The sequence below is a fragment of the Dendropsophus ebraccatus genome, unplaced genomic scaffold (genome assembly GCF_027789765.1).
Source record: "Dendropsophus ebraccatus isolate aDenEbr1 unplaced genomic scaffold, aDenEbr1.pat pat_scaffold_1834_ctg1, whole genome shotgun sequence".
In the NCBI taxonomy this organism is placed as follows: Eukaryota; Metazoa; Chordata; class Amphibia; order Anura; family Hylidae; genus Dendropsophus; species Dendropsophus ebraccatus.
The window spans coordinates 13,502-29,266 of record NW_027209266.1 but is presented as its reverse complement, the minus strand read 5'-3'; the positions used below and the strand labels follow the sequence as shown (position 1 = coordinate 29,266).

The 15,765-nt window shown below is 44.0% G+C and overlaps 1 long non-coding RNA gene across 1 annotated transcript; it reads right to left on the bottom strand.

Annotated features, from left to right (window-relative positions):
* Window positions 1-3,325: 3,325 nt before the first annotated feature.
* LOC138775668 (uncharacterized) lies at window positions 3,326-15,443 on the bottom strand. Its single transcript, XR_011360604.1, has 5 exons — window positions 15,323-15,443; window positions 13,080-13,132; window positions 11,549-11,624; window positions 9,263-9,366; window positions 3,326-3,389 (listed from the first exon to the last, which is right to left on the bottom strand). It is a non-coding gene; the product is annotated as an uncharacterized lncRNA (long non-coding RNA).
* Window positions 15,444-15,765: the final 322 nt, after the last annotated feature.

The following is a 15,765-nucleotide window of genomic DNA, read 5'->3' as shown; positions in this document are numbered from 1 at the left end:
AAGAGAAAGTATTCAAAAAGTAGACAGTAAAATGAAAAACTCGAATTTTTCCAATAATATGTTTTTAGTTGAGGAAATTTCTCAATTCACGAGGAGGAACAGGAGCGAAAATTCACACCAAAATCTGTAACGCCAGGGTTCTCCTGAGTAGAACGGTACCCCATATGTGGGCAATAAACCACTTGTATGGGCACACAGCGGGCTCAGAAGGGAAGGAGCGCCAATTAGCAATTTTCTTGCAGATTTTTCTGAAGAAAGTTTCTGAGCACCAGGTGCATTTGTAGTGCCCCTGTAGTGTCTAAGAATAGAATCCCCCCAAAGTCACCCATTTCGGAAAGTACACCCCTCAAAAGAATTCATCTTGGGGTAGGATGAGCATTTGGCCCCCACAGGTATTAGAGGAAAGTATCAAAATTGGCCAGTAAAAATGAAAAACTTGAATTTTTCCAAAAAAATATGTTGGTTTAGTTTGAAATTTCTAAATTTCACAAGGAAACAGGTAAAAAAATGTACCCCAAAATCTGTAACTCAGGTTCTCCTGAGTACAACGGTACCCCAATGTGGGCAAAAACCACTGTATGGGCACACAGCAGGGCTCAGAAGGGGAAGGAGCGCCAATTTGCTGGAACAAAACAGCAGTAAAAACAGTATTAGAATAGCGCAGTTACTAAAATACAATAAAAAAAATTAGATTACAGCTAATGTGGGGGTTACGGACAGTCTGGGGTGGTTCCGGGTAATCTAGAGGTGGTTACGGGCAGTCTGAGGTGGTTACGGGCAGTCTGAGGTGGTTACGGGCAGTCTGGGGTGGTTACGGGCAGTCTGGGGTGGTTACGGGCAGTCTGGGGTGGTTACGGGCAGTCTGGGGTGGTTACGGGCAGTCTGGGGTGGTACGGGCAGTCTGGGGTGGTTACGGGCAGTCTGGGGTGGTTACGGGCAGTCTGGGGTGGTTACGGGCAGTCTGGGGTGGTTACGGGCAGTCTGGGGTGGTTACGGGCAGTCTGGGGTGGTTACGGGCAGTCTGGGGTGGTTACGGGCAGTCTGGGGTGGTTACGGGCAGTCTGGGGTGGTTACGGGCAGTCTGGGGTGGTTACGGGCAGTCTGGGGTGGGTTCGGGCAATCTGGGGTGGGTACGGGTAATCTGGGGTGGTTACGGATAATCTGGGGGTGGATACGGATAATCTGGGGTGGATACGGTCAACATGGGGTGGTCACAGGCAACCTGGGGTGGTTAGAGGCAACCTGGGGTGGTTAGAGGCAACCTGGGGTGGTTAGAGGCAACCTGGGGTGGTTATGGGCAACGTGGGTGAATACGGACAACCTGCTGTGGTTACAGACAATCTGGTATGGTTACAGGCAACCTGCTGTGGTTACGGACAATCTGGGGTGGTTGCGGACAATCTGGGGTGGTTACAGGCAACCTGCTGTGGTTACGGATAAACTGAAGTGCTAATAGGTAATCTGAGGTGGGTACCTGTAATCTGGCGTGGTTACGGGCAATCTGGAGGGGGTCACTGGCAATTTGGGGTGGTTAGAGGCAAGGTGCGGTGGTCAGATGCAAGGTGCGGTGGTCATAAGCGATGTGCGGTGGTGCATAGGCGACGTGCGGGTGGTCAGAGGCAAGGTGCGGTGGTCATAGGCGACGTACGTGGTCAGAGGCGACGTGCGTGGTCAGAGGCGACGTGCGGTGGTCCGAGGCGACGTGCGGTGGTCAGAGGCGACGTGCGGTGGTCAGAGGCGACGTGCGGTGGTCAGAGGCGACGTGCGGTGGTCAGAGGCGACGTGCGGTGGTTGCGTGCAATCTGGGGGGTTACATGTAATCTGGCATGATTACAGACAATCTAGAATTGTTACGGATAGAGTGAAGTGCTTATAGCTAATCTGGGTGGTTACATGTAATTTGGGGGTGGTTACAGGCAATCTGGGGTGATTACGGACAATCTGGAGGGGGTCACTGGCAATGTGTGGTGGTTACGGGCAACGTGCGGTGGTTACGGGCAACGTGCGGTGGTTACGGGTAATCTGGGGGGTTACGTGCAATCTGTCGTGATTACGGAGAACCTGGGGTGGTTACGGGCAACGTGCGGTGGTTACGGGCAACCTGCGGTGGTTACGGGTAATCTGCTGGGGGTTAGGGGTAATTTGGGAGTAAACTGTAATTATTACTATAATAAAAAAGTGTGTGTTTTTATTTTTTTGTATGTTTGTCACTTTTTGTACTTTATACATTCATTTTCACTGTATTACTATGATTACTGTGATATTTTCTATCACAGTAATCATAGTTCAGTGACAGAGACCAAATTGGTCTCTGTCACTTTAAATTTTCAGAGCTTGGCTGGTTATGAAGTGCGCATGCGCTCCACAACCAGCCAGGACACCGAAGAGGAAGGAGCTCCGTGGATCCGGTGAGTATATGGGGAAGGGAGGGTGACTGGGGGACGGGGGTGACAGGGGGGGTGGGGGGGCGACTTGGGGGGGTGGGGGGACATCACTTTTTATCCCCTGTCACCAATCATTCATGGTGACAGGGGATAAAAAGTGCCTGGAGCACATGGCACAAGCGATCAGCGGTATATAGTATATACCGCTGATCGCTTGTAGCGGGACCCCACAGGGGGGGTCCCGATGACTGCCCATGCTCTCCGCTACCTCCGGTGGCGGAGAGCATGGGGCTTTCATTCATTTTTCTTTTTTGATCACTGTGAACAGACATTAGTCTGTTCACAGTGATCGCGGCGGCCATCTTGGATCCGATGGCCGCCGCGGGAGGGGGGGTTAGTGACTGGGGCACTAGGGGGCTTCTGGGGTCTGATTTTTACTTATTTCATCTCCCCCCCGTGGATTCACGGTGGGGGGAGATGAAATACAGCGGCGGCACCGGCCCATTAGGACCGCCGTTTCGGCGGTCACTAAGGGGTTAATGGGGTCAGCTGCGGAATCGCCGCTGATCCTCATCATCTCCGGTGCTGTACACAGATGAGAGCGGGATCGCTGTCCCTGCAGCGATCCCGTTCTCATCACAAGCCCCTGTCAGTCAGGAACGTATATGTACATTTCATTCCTACTGCACGGGGCATGTGCAATAGGAACGTATATATACAGATGGCTGACGTGAAGGGTTAATATGACTCCATTTAAAACTATTCAGTTTTGTGAGACAACCCCTTCGCAGCCTTTATGCTGGCCGTGCTAGCAATAGACATTCACTAGACCTATACTTATTTACTGTTTGTTATAGTAAAAGTAGCATACCTGAGAATCCCCAGGATATTCACGCTTTAGCATTTTAATGCCAAATGTGCAGCATTCTTTCTTGCTTCTTCTTCTTGTTTTGTCCTTTAGCCTCTGGAAATTTCCTATCCCCGATTAACACACTGCAGAAGAATCTACAATAGAAGAATAAGCTTAGTGTAAATTAAAACTAACATCCTAGAGCTTTTTATTCTACTGCGGTAAAATATATTGTTTTCTTAATAAAAATAAAGATAAAATTGACAATTGCTACCTAAATGTGGTTTCTATATCTGTTCCCTAGTTCCAGCTTATTATAGCATAGTGGATCAATGAAAACAGGATTTAAGTATGGACAAAAATGCTGGATTTAAATTAACTGTCTTTTTACCCTCTATATTGCAATATTGCATGGGAGAAATATATTTTATCCCCATAGATATCTAAAGATATTGAGCATTTGGAAGATATATATGAACGGGGTACTAGAGTCCTTACAAGACACTTCTGAAAAATATGAACTATTCAAAGTAGTTTCAGTTCCATGAATACTTAAGATGACGTCATTTTACTCAATGAATGGCTCTGTTTGAATCCCTTAATGGATCTACATGTGAAAAATACTTCAACAAACACAAGAGCATGCTAAAAACCTCCCAAATGTTACACCATTGCAAATAGAACCTTACAAAATGATCTTTGTTAAAAGCGGTAAGTGCGGCGTTTAACATTTATTCACTGAATAACACACATTACAAAGTTATACAACTTTGTAATGTGCGTTATTTCAGTGAATGGCCCCCTTCCCCATGTTTCCCCCCACCCGGAAGTGTGGTGCATTATACTTACGTATTCGCTGTCGACCCCGGCGCCATTTTGTTGTTGACGACGTCATCTTAGAGAGTCCAGAAGACGGCTCCGGCCATCCCTCATGCCGGCCCCCCTCTGCCGCGTCATCAGCTACTCAGCTGCGATTGACCAGCTGATGATGTGGCAGAGGGGTAATTTTTGCTATTAACCCTTGCCTCCGCAGCCTGTTTTGGCTTAATGCCCAGGGTCTATTTTTCAAATCTGACCTGTCTCTTTATGTAGTGATAACTAAGCGATGCTTTTAACTATTCCGGTTATTCTGAGATTGTTTTTGTGTGCATACCTCTTTATGTTTGTGGTATACTTTGGTTGGTGTAAAAAACACAACATTATGAGAATTAAGAAAAATTTACAATCCTTTATATTCAAATTCTCTTTTTCTGAGAAAGATAGTCATGCCATAAACTAATTATTACTGCAACATCTACAACATGTCTGCTTTATGGTGACATCATTTGGTGAACGTCCTTTTACAGGAAAAATTTCAAATTCAGATTTTTTTTAGGGACCATTTCAGTTCTGCAGTGGATTTGTGGGCCTGTATGTTCGTTACCCCCATAAATCCCTCCATTGTAAAAAACTGCACCCCTCAAAGTATTCAAAGTAATATTTCCTAAATGTATTAACCCTTTAGGTGTGTCGCAGAAATTTAAGCAAGTTGGAGGGGAAATTTTAAACTTTTCATTTTTTGGGGCAGATATTCCATTTTAATCTATTTTTTCCTCTAACACAGCAAATACCAAATGAGAAATGGAACTCAATATTTATTCCCCATGTTTCAATGTTTCTAGAAATCCCCCATATGTGGCCACAGTGCGCCACCTGAACCACAGGCCGCAGACATGACAGAAGCCTTGTGTTTTTTGGGGTCTTTTCTTATTTCATTTTTTTAGCCATTATGCCATGTCACAGAGGCCTTGGGGTGCCAAAATATTTGTGTATAACAAGTTGACGTTTCCATCGGTACCCTTCTGGGGGACATGTGACACCCTGACCATTATTTATAAATTTTTTTATGAGGTGGTACGAATAAAAAACACAATTTAGCAGCTGTTTTTCATCATTTTATAGCTTTTGTTATAGTTTATGGCATTATACTATAAAAACAGTTTGTGTCTTGCATATTGTAAGACCTGTACTATTTAAATTTTTTCGCCAATGGAGTTTGTGAGGGATTTTTTTTGTGGCATAAGCTGACGTTTTTAGCGGTACACCTTTTGGGTACATGTGACGCTTTGATAGCTTTTTTCTATATTTTTTAGGGGGTGGGATTAACAAACAATCGACATTTTGGTTAGTTTTTTATTTTATTTTTTATGTCATTAACCCTTTAAGGACATGGCCCATTTTCGTTTTTTACGTTTTCGGTTTTTCCTCCTTGTGTTTAAAAGGTCATAGCACTTGCATTTTCCACCTAGAAACCCACATGACCCCTTATTTTTTGCGTCACTAATTGTACTTTGCAATTACAGGCTGAATTTTTGCATAAAGTACACTGCGAAACCAGAAAAAAATTCAAAGTGTGGTGAAATTGAAAAAAAAAAACGCATTTCTTTTATTTGGGGGAAATGTGTTTCACGCCATTCGCCCTGCGGTAAAACTGACTTGTTATGCATGTTCCTCAAGTCGTTACGATTAAAACGATATATAACATGTATAACTTATATTGTATCTGATGGCCTGTAAAAAATTCAAACCGTTGTTAACCAATATACGTTCCTTAAAATCGCTCCATTCCCAGGCTTATAGCACTTTTATCCTTTGGTCTATGGGGCTGTGCGAGGTGTCATTTTTTGCGCCATGATGTGATCTTTCTATCGGTACCTTGATTGCGCATATACGACTTTTTGATCGCTTTATATTACATTTTTTCTGGATTTGATGCGACCAAAAATGCGCAATTTTGCACTTTGGAATTTTTTTGCGCTGACGCAGTTTACCGTACGAGATCAGGAATGTGATTAATTAATAGTTCGGGCGATTACGCATGCGGCGATAGCAAACATGTTTATTTATTTATTTATTTGTTTACTTTTATTTAAACCTGGGAAAAAGGGGGGTGATTCAGACTTTTATTAGGGGAGGGGGCTTTTTACTATTAACACTTTTTTTTTTTTTTTTTTTACACATATACTAGAAGCCCCCCTAGGGGACTTCTAGTATATACACTTGGATCTCTCATTGAGATCTCTGCAGCATAGATATGCTGCAGAGATCCATGAGATCGGCACTCGTTTGCTTTCGGCTGCTGCAGACGAAAACGAACGAGTGCCGAGCCGAGGACGGCGCCATCTTGGACGCGTCCCCGGCCGGCATCAGTAACGGAGATCGCTCCTCCGGGACAAGGTCCCGGAGGAGCGATCTCCCCCACTAGACCCCAGGGAAACGTTGCCTCCGGTAATCGGAGGCAGCTGTCAACTTTGACAGCTGCCTCCGATTAGCTAATTAGCGGGCACGGCGATCAGACCGTGCCCGCTAATAGCAGCGGTCCCGGGCTACTCGCGGCACCCGGATCGCGGCACTTCAAAGCGGGGCCGCCGCGCGGCCCCGCTTTGAAGTGCAAGTGAGGGCATATGACGTACGCATACGTCCTATTTCCTTAAGAGGTTAATCAGGCGGTATAATTAATGTACGGGTTAAGAGACGGGGTCACGGCGGCGATACCAAATATATGTTTGTTTAAGAGCTCCCTGTACTGGGTGGGGGAGCGCGAGTGGAGGAGGGGCATGGTCTGCATAGCGTGGTCTACAGGCCTGTACTCTGACCCAGGAAGTCTCCTTCACCCTCCAAATCATTGCAGATCCACTTCAGGCTGGAGCTTACATCAGGGACAGGACTGTGGAGGCAATCTCTTCATAGCTGTAACCCCTCTCTCCCAGACATAGAGTGCTTCATGTATGTGCCCACATCTGCCCTGCTCATTCCTTTATGCTTCCTGCAGTCTCTGTCAGCCCTTGTGTTCCCATCCTCTCAATTACTGTACAGTAACTTATAATATCACATATTCTGCTGTTTCTGAATGTTTGTTTCATCTGTTTACATGTCATTCAGAATATTAAATAATAATTTTTGGGGTGTGGAACCAATTGTCTGCATATCACTGATTTCTTATGGGAAAATTTGCTTTGGTTTAAGAGTGGATTTGGATTACAAGCACGGACCCGGAACGAATTATGCTCGTAATCCAAGGCACCACTGTGTGTTTGTGTGTGTGTGTGTGTGTGTATGTATATATATATATATATATATATATATATATATATATATATAATTTTTAATTTATTTTTTTATGTATTTATTTAATTTGTTTTAATTATTTATGTATTTATGTGTCTTTTTTTTTTTTTTTTACTTTTCAGATATATACAGTATAATGCATTACAGCACATGATGTGTGCTGCAATGCATTATAAAGTGAATGAAAGCTCATTCAAATGATCAGGTCCCTGCCGGATCATAGTAACCCAGACGCAGTGGGAAGCGTCTGGGTTACTATGGTAACCCCCTGAAGTCGGCTTCGGGGGGGGGGGGTGCACCGGAGAAAGAAAGATCCGGGAGGGGGAGACAGAAGAGGAAGGGGGGCCGGAGGAGATACAGGCAGTGGCGGCAGGAGGAGGTAACGTGCCACAGCCTCCTCCCGCCGCCAGAGGCCACAAATCTCTCCTGTGTGAGACAGCCTCCTCCTCAGGGCTGTGGAGTCGGTAAGCCGCAGCTCCGACTCCAACTCCGACTCCTGAATTTTATCAGGACCGACTCCCGACTCCTGCTCCTTCATAAATGGCCTGTCATATACCAGGGGAGTTATTTATCAAACTGGCTCAGCAGCTTCTCCCTAATGTATTACATGATCCTGGGGCGACTTCTGAAACATACAAAGGAAGCTTCTCATGTGTGTGCAGTGGATGCAGCCAGTCTCCAGCCTCCATGTCCTGAACAACTCAGAACTAGACTAGATGGTCTTTTCCTGCTGACAGTCTTTTATGTTTCTAACTAAATATTCACCATACTTAAACACTGTTAACAATGCCAGATACCTGTAATATAGAGGTCAGCCATAGTGATATACAGGGGGTCACACATAGTGATATAAATAGGGGTCACACATAGTGATATAGATGTCACACATAGTAATATAGAAGGTCACTGTGGGGGCACGCAATAGCACGCGCGCACACACACACACAGCCTGCTTCAGCCATAGCACACACACAGCCTGCTGCAACCATAGCACACATGCACAGCCTGCTGCAGCCATAGCACACACACACAGCCTGCTGCAGGCATAGCACACATATAGCTTGCTGCAGCCATAGCGCACACACCACACACACACAGCCTGCTGCGTCCATAGCACACATACACACAGCCTGCTGCAGCCATAGTGTGAACATACACACCCAGCTTGCTGCAGCTATAGCACACATACACACAGCCTGCTGCAGCCATAGCACACACAGCCTGCTGTAGTCATAGCACACATACACATACACTTTAAGAAACGCGACAGAGACTAGGAGAGGTGAGATGAGAATATAGTGATTTAGTGATATATAGTGAGGATGGTTTAGTTTATAGACCCCGGATCGTCAAGAAACAATCTTGGGAAAAGGAGCTTTCAAATAGCCTTGGCTATAATTTTTTATTATGCATTCAGAATGTATTGCTTTTTAAAATGTGAATCTTGTATGGAAAAATATAGAAATTTAAATAAAAAAAATGTATACTGGATATAAATCTCTGCGCAAAAAAGTAATAAAAAGTATTTTTTTATGGACAACCTACTTGACCTTTTACCTATAATTCCACAGGTACTATAGTACAAGATAATGCACCAATTGTTTGGGTTTTCCCTCTAACAGCTCCTTGACAGAGTCAGAAGACCTAAGTAAATGTTCAGTTTTTACATATTTGGAAACAGATCCTGTCAAGTCACTAGAAAAATGAGTGGTGCATAATGTAAATGAGCACAGGGCTTGGGACACAAGTGGGGGGAGCATTAGTATGCCAGCATAAGAGCTGCAGGAATAGCTTAATCTCCAGACAAGTTACATTTTGATTGCTAATTCTTAAAAACAAATCCTGTTATCAAATGCCTGAATACAAACAGAGGGATATAAGATCAGAGTAAAGAAATGCATCCTTAAACATTGTCACTTACTCTGGTATATGGGGAAGTCCTCTGCGCTCATCCAAAAAACTAGAATTCAAGCATCCATTTCTCTGGCAGAATTCATTGAACACTGGAATATAATTTGCATCACGCTACATGGGGAAAAAATTTTAATTATTCTATTTTGCACACGTATTTACATGCAATTTATTTTTACTGTACGTTAAAGAATCAGGTCCTACTATTTCATTCATTTATTATGCAGCCAGTCGGCCAGTATATATAATTCAGCTAGTATCACATTAAGTTGTTCCTCTCTTTTCAAAAATTTCTGGAATCCCGGCCTTCAAGTTGGTTGTCTTATTCCATGGTTTACCCCTGGAAAATACTTTCAATGTACATGCTCTCAATGGGGTCACCACTGAACTTCATATATGATCAAGCTGCATGGACTATTCTATACAAGCTCACAGACTCATCACAGTTACTAAGAATGATTATGCAGCTCTTCTCTTGTCACAGTTAGGCCATGTTCACACAATGGATATTTTTGTAAAAGTATGGCTGTTGTTGCCGATTGCAACAACGGCTGTGATTATTCCGAAATATACATTACCTTTGCCGTCTATCGAATCCCGGCCGGAGCATATACTATGTGTATATGCTTTGGCCGGGATTCGAGTGGCACAGTGAGAAACCCTGTCAGTGCACACTATGGAGTGAGCGGCTCCAGCTGCACGCTCCATAGTGTGCAGTGGAGAGTTCTGATGTGGGCGCGCACGGATGCACCCACATCAGAACTCTGCGGCGCTAAATATCATCCGGCCAGTACTGCAGTATCGGCCGGGATGATCTTTAATGAGACCATCCGTTCCGTGACCTGGCCGGGTCAAGGCACGGCCGGGTCTCTTCCGAGGTCTGTATTTAGCCTTATAATGGATAGGATGACAATTTAGATTATATACCTATAGCCAGTGCGTAGCTTCCATGTAGGCAGACCCCTGGCCCTTTAACTGTGAGCAGCATAGCACCTCCAGCCCCTTTCCACACACACACACACACCTGACCCGGCACAGTCCCTCAGCATTCTTCCATCAGCTTGCTGGTGCACGAGTGACATCACTCGAGCGCTGGAGAGCTGGGAGAATAAAGGAAGGCCGAGGGACTGCGCTGGGCCAGGTGACTAAATGTATGGGGGGAGGGGGAACATGTCAAAAGTTTTTATCATTCTGGGTCTGAGTGTTTAGACCCATACTGATCTAAGGAAAGAGCGAGAGAGGACGTGCTGCAGAACACTCCCCTCCTGCTCTGTGTTCGGAAAAAAAAAGAGTCGGACTCGTATTGTAAGGGCCCTATTACACAGAGCGATAATCGGCAAAATCGCAGCGGTGGTCCCGTCCTGTGATTGGCTGAGCGGCCTGTCAGCTTACAGGCCGCTCAGGCGCTGCTTCCGCTGGGACCAGTAAGCTGCAGAGCACAGGAGAGAAAACCGGGAGCGGGGAAAGGTAAGGTAACAGGTGTTCGGGCAAGGGCTGCATGGACATCGCTAACAATCACAACAATTATGGGGCCGTGTAATAGGTCCAGTAAACGAGCCCAGACCTAGCAGATCGGAGCTCGTTTACTAAAATGATCAGGCCGTAGTCGGCCCATGTATTAGGATCCTAAGTCTATGGAGCTCAACTCTTTTTTTTCTTACACATATAGCGGGGAGAGAACACGCTGCTGCGCATTCCTCTCCCTGCTCATTCTTCCGATTGGTATAGGTCTGAACACTCAGACCTGGACCGACCAAATCTTTTGACATGTCTCTATGGGAGAAAAAAGGAAAAAAGGCAACACCTTTATGCCTCTGTTCACACTGCAGGTTGCACACTGCATGTGGCTTAAGTACAGACAAAAAAACAAAGTGCAACAGCAACTTACAGGTGCAAGTGCTTACAGTACAAACTCCTCCCAGTGTACACATGATAAAAACCTGCTTTATAGATATTAAATGAGGATCTTAGCAAACTATTTAATCAAACAGAGTGTACCATGTCACCACATCAAGGTGTCCTCAGAGACATGGTCCTACTGTAGCATTCTCACACTAGCAATGGACTCTCCTGGCTGAACAAGCCTACAACTGGGCAGTCGAATCCAAATAATCTTTTTATAGCGCCCTATACTTGCACCTGTAGGTTGCTGTTGTACTTTCTGTTTTTTTGTATGTCTCTATGACATGTCAAAAGTTTTTACAAACGACAAGTACACTTTAATATACAATAAAACATGAAGGTCCAAGAAATTAAAGAATTGCTATTGAGTCTGAATAAGCAGATTTTACAGTACCTGGGAAACACTGCTTTCTGGCTGTAAAGGTTCATTTCTCGTTCCATGTGTGCCTAAACAATGATGGCCTTCAGGACTATAAGATGAGACAGTGGATATACACAGTTGCATAAGTTTACATGCATTTTGACTGAAGTCATTAAACACATATTTATCCCCCACCACAGATTCTATGATGCAAAAATCTTTCAAACATTTGTTTATAAACAGGTCAATTGATTTATAATTCACTATATTAAAGTTATAGTGGGTCAGAGGTCTACATACACTGTTGATTAATTTTTTAAATAGCTTAAAGTGTACCTATCATTTAACAAACTTGACTTGCTGAGACCCCGCTGATCACTAGAACAATGGGGCAGACGTGCTCAGCACTCCGCCCTGTGCTTCTTCATCCCTGCTCCGAACTGCCAATGTGAGCAGTCTATGATTATAATAGGAGCCTATGGAATTCCTGGTAGATGGAATTGACGGAGGTTCTACAGGCTTCCATTATAATTCCATGGACTACTAACTATAATTATAGCAGTTATAGCGGAGAGGAAGGGGAGAGTGTGCACTGCTGAGAGCATCTTCACCTTTGCTCTAGCGATTGGCAGGGGTCACAGCACCCAGACCCCCACAGATACACATTTCTGACTTGTCACTATGACATGTCAGGCATTTATTTAAACGTTATTACACTTTAAAGTATTCCAGAAAACAAAAAATATGGCTTTAGGAAAATAATATAGGTGAACTGTCATCATGTGAGGTACCTGGAGAAGGCCTGTGGCAGGATTTTAATATATTTGTGCCATTAGGGTGGGTTCATACTGAGGAATTCTCACGGATAATGTACGCGGAATTCCGCTGTCTATCCGCGCGCCTTTCCGCCGGCTCCATAGACACCATTCTATGGGCCGGCGTATTCCGCTATCCGCCGAAAGAAGTGACATGTCACAGTATTGCAGTGGATTTCACGCTGCGGTTTTGCACCTAAATCCGCTGCCATACTCTGTACTGTCAAGGGCTGCCCACTTAACCCATCATCTGCTGGGCTTTACCAAGCTAAAACACTACCTGCCCGCGCTCCCGCCTGCTTCTCCCACTCCCGGGTCACTGGCGTTTATCAGTGACTGCGGCGGGACAGCGCACTGATTGGCTGAGCGGGATGTCAGTGACTGGGGAGCCAGAGAAGCAGGGCAGGAGCCAAGGCAGGTAATGTATTAGCCCAGCAGCTGGTGAGTTATGTGGGAATGAAAATCCACTGTGAGAATGCAGAGCCATAGCCCATACCTGTACCAAGCATTGCAGCGGATTTCGCTGCATGTAAAATTAGCCTAAAAAAAACTGGGACCTTTTGTCATGTCATAGAGACAAGGCAAAACTTTCAGAGTCTGGGTGCCTGTGACCTCCCCTTAAACACTGGAACTATCAATCAGGGAGAAAGCGCTTAGCTTTGTCCTCGCTGCAGGAGGTGGACTCCATTGACTTACTACAAAATCCATAACCAGTTAAAGCATGTATTGTGTACTGGAAATAGAATTACCTTTCAGATTCTTTTGCTTCATCTACATCATCTAGTCCTGGAATCTGCTGTAACTGGAGTGTACAAAAGTTACGATACTAGGTAATTTTAAGTTAGGGATGCCAGCTCCATATTTCTGTTTTGCATTTCAGAATTTTAAACAGTACATTCATTTTTCTGGACAATCGTGGCACACTGGTTATGTTTTACGCTATTTTCATACATTGGGGGAGATTTGTCAAACTGGTGTAAATTAGAATTGTCTTAGTTGCCCCTGGCAACCAATCAGATTCCACCTTTCAGGTTTCAAAGAATCTGTAAGGAATCAAAAAGTGGAATCTGATTGGTTGCTAGGGGCAACTAAGAAAATTCTACTTTATACCAGTTTGATAAATCTCCCCCACAGTATTTCCATCAGTCTTTTGGTCATTATATTTTCAATCAAAATCAGAAGTGGAACTGACAGGGAAAATTTGCACAGCTTCTGTGTTGGTTGAAAAAAGACTGACCAAAATACTATGTGTGAACATAGCCTAAAGGTGCCGAGCATAAGGGCCCTATTACACGGGGTGATTATCGTGCAAAAAAATCGTTAAATCATTCGAATTTAAACGATAATCGTTCTGTGCAATTGCAGGCAACGATCAAAAAATCGTTCGTATGTCATTGATTTAGAGCTGAACGTAAAATTATCGTTAATCATTCGCTAATTATTCACTGTAATTCCACATTCGTTCAAGTTTTGCATTTTTTCACTAATTGTTCAGTGTAATTGCACATTGTTCATTGTTTTCCTGGAATCAGAAGAATTTAACGATCGTAATAACGATCGTAGTAACGATCGTATCTAACGACAATATGTGAACCTGTGTAATATGGTGAACGATTTCAGATTAACGATAAACAATCCCGTTTGCGATAGTTAGTTAGTTAAAAATCGCTTTGTGTAATAGGACCCTAAGTTTTAAACACAGATATGCAAAGAAAAAAGAAAAAAAAATATATTTAATAATAATAATAATAAATATATATATATAAACTTTCTTGCATGTCAGTATAAATTATTTATCTTTGTATAGCTCCAGCAGATCCCATTTATGGTAAGTGTTGATCTGCTCATTCTTCATCAGACCATCTCATTAGAAAACATGTTTAAAAAAAAGATGTATAATGATGAAGCAGCACTAGTGGACATGCAAGAAACTAGCTTGTCTATTGCTTAAAAAAAAAAAAAAAAAAAAAAAAAGAAATACAAAAAACTGACACCCATCATTTTCTGCCAGCATCAGAGATTACTACAATAATGATTGTTAACTCCCTAGATGCTGCGGTCAGAATCGACTGCAGAATCTAGGTAGTTATCTCAGCGTTTCCCAACCGGGGCGCCGCGGCACACTGGGGTGCCGGGAGAACCCGCCAGGGGTGCCGCGGGATCCCGGTGGGAAATGTGCACTGTCATCACGCCTGTCGGAGGTCACGTCCCTGCGGCTCGCAAGATGGAGCCCGAAGAGGAGGAGAGCTGCTTCCTGCAGCGATACAGCGCGATTAGGTGAGTAGGATGTTTTGGTTTTTTTTAGGGGCTCATTAGCTTATTAGCTCATGGGGCCACCTCTGGGGGCATTAGTTCATGGAGGGAACCTCTGGGGGCATTATTAGCTCATGGGGGCACCTCTGGGGTCATTATTAGTTCATGGGGGCACCTCTGGGGGCATTATTAGTTCATGGGGGCACCTCTGGGGGCATTATTAGTTCATGGGGGCACCTCTGGGGGCATTATTAGCTCATGGGGGCACAGCAGGGGATTCTACATACAGGGGGCATCCCACATTCCTAGTCGCTTTACTGCACATAACACCCAACAGCGCAGTTACTTTGGGAGCCTACAGGAGGGAGAAAGGGAAGGAAGTTGCTAGAAATGTGCGGAGCCTAAATTCTTTGTCTCGCAGGTTCTGAAAGATGAAACATATCTGGAAGGAATCATCATGGAGGACTGGACCGGATGGAGAGGAAAAGGGAGAGTGACGCCTCAGATCAAAGAAGACGTCACCTTCTGAATCATTGGAACGGTCTACCTCGGCACTGGATCAACAGTATGGAAAATGAGCATCATTAAGGACTGTATAAAACAAATAAAACTAAAAGGATAAAACCCAAATCAGTAAAATACAACACACTTCTATACTTGTACAAGCGTCTTTTTTCAAGTCAGACTTGAAAATTTATATGGGTGTTGCTTACAGTTTGTAATGGTAAATGTAGCATACCTGAGAATCCGCGGGATATTCTGGCTTTAGCACTTTTAATGCCAAATATGCAGCGTTCTTCCTTGCTTCTTTCTTGCTTTGTCCTCTAGCTTCTGGGAACTTTCTTTGCCCAATTAACACACTGCAGAAAATCTATAAAACAATTACGAAAAGTAAATCTACACGCAAGAACATTTTATTCAACTGGTGAAAAAAAAAGTATAGATTTTTTCTAAATAGTGGCTTTGACCCTCAGTTGCACAGATACTAGGTTAATGCACCAATGTCCCTCTAACAGCAGCATGACATAGTCAGAAGACCCAAATAACTGAAACATAAATAAATGAAACATTGGAAACAGATCTTATGGCTGTGTTTCACATTTCATTTTTGTTGCATTTCTTTGTTCAGATAATCAGAACCTAAACTGTCTGTCTGGCTTTTCCACCACCAAGACCACTGAT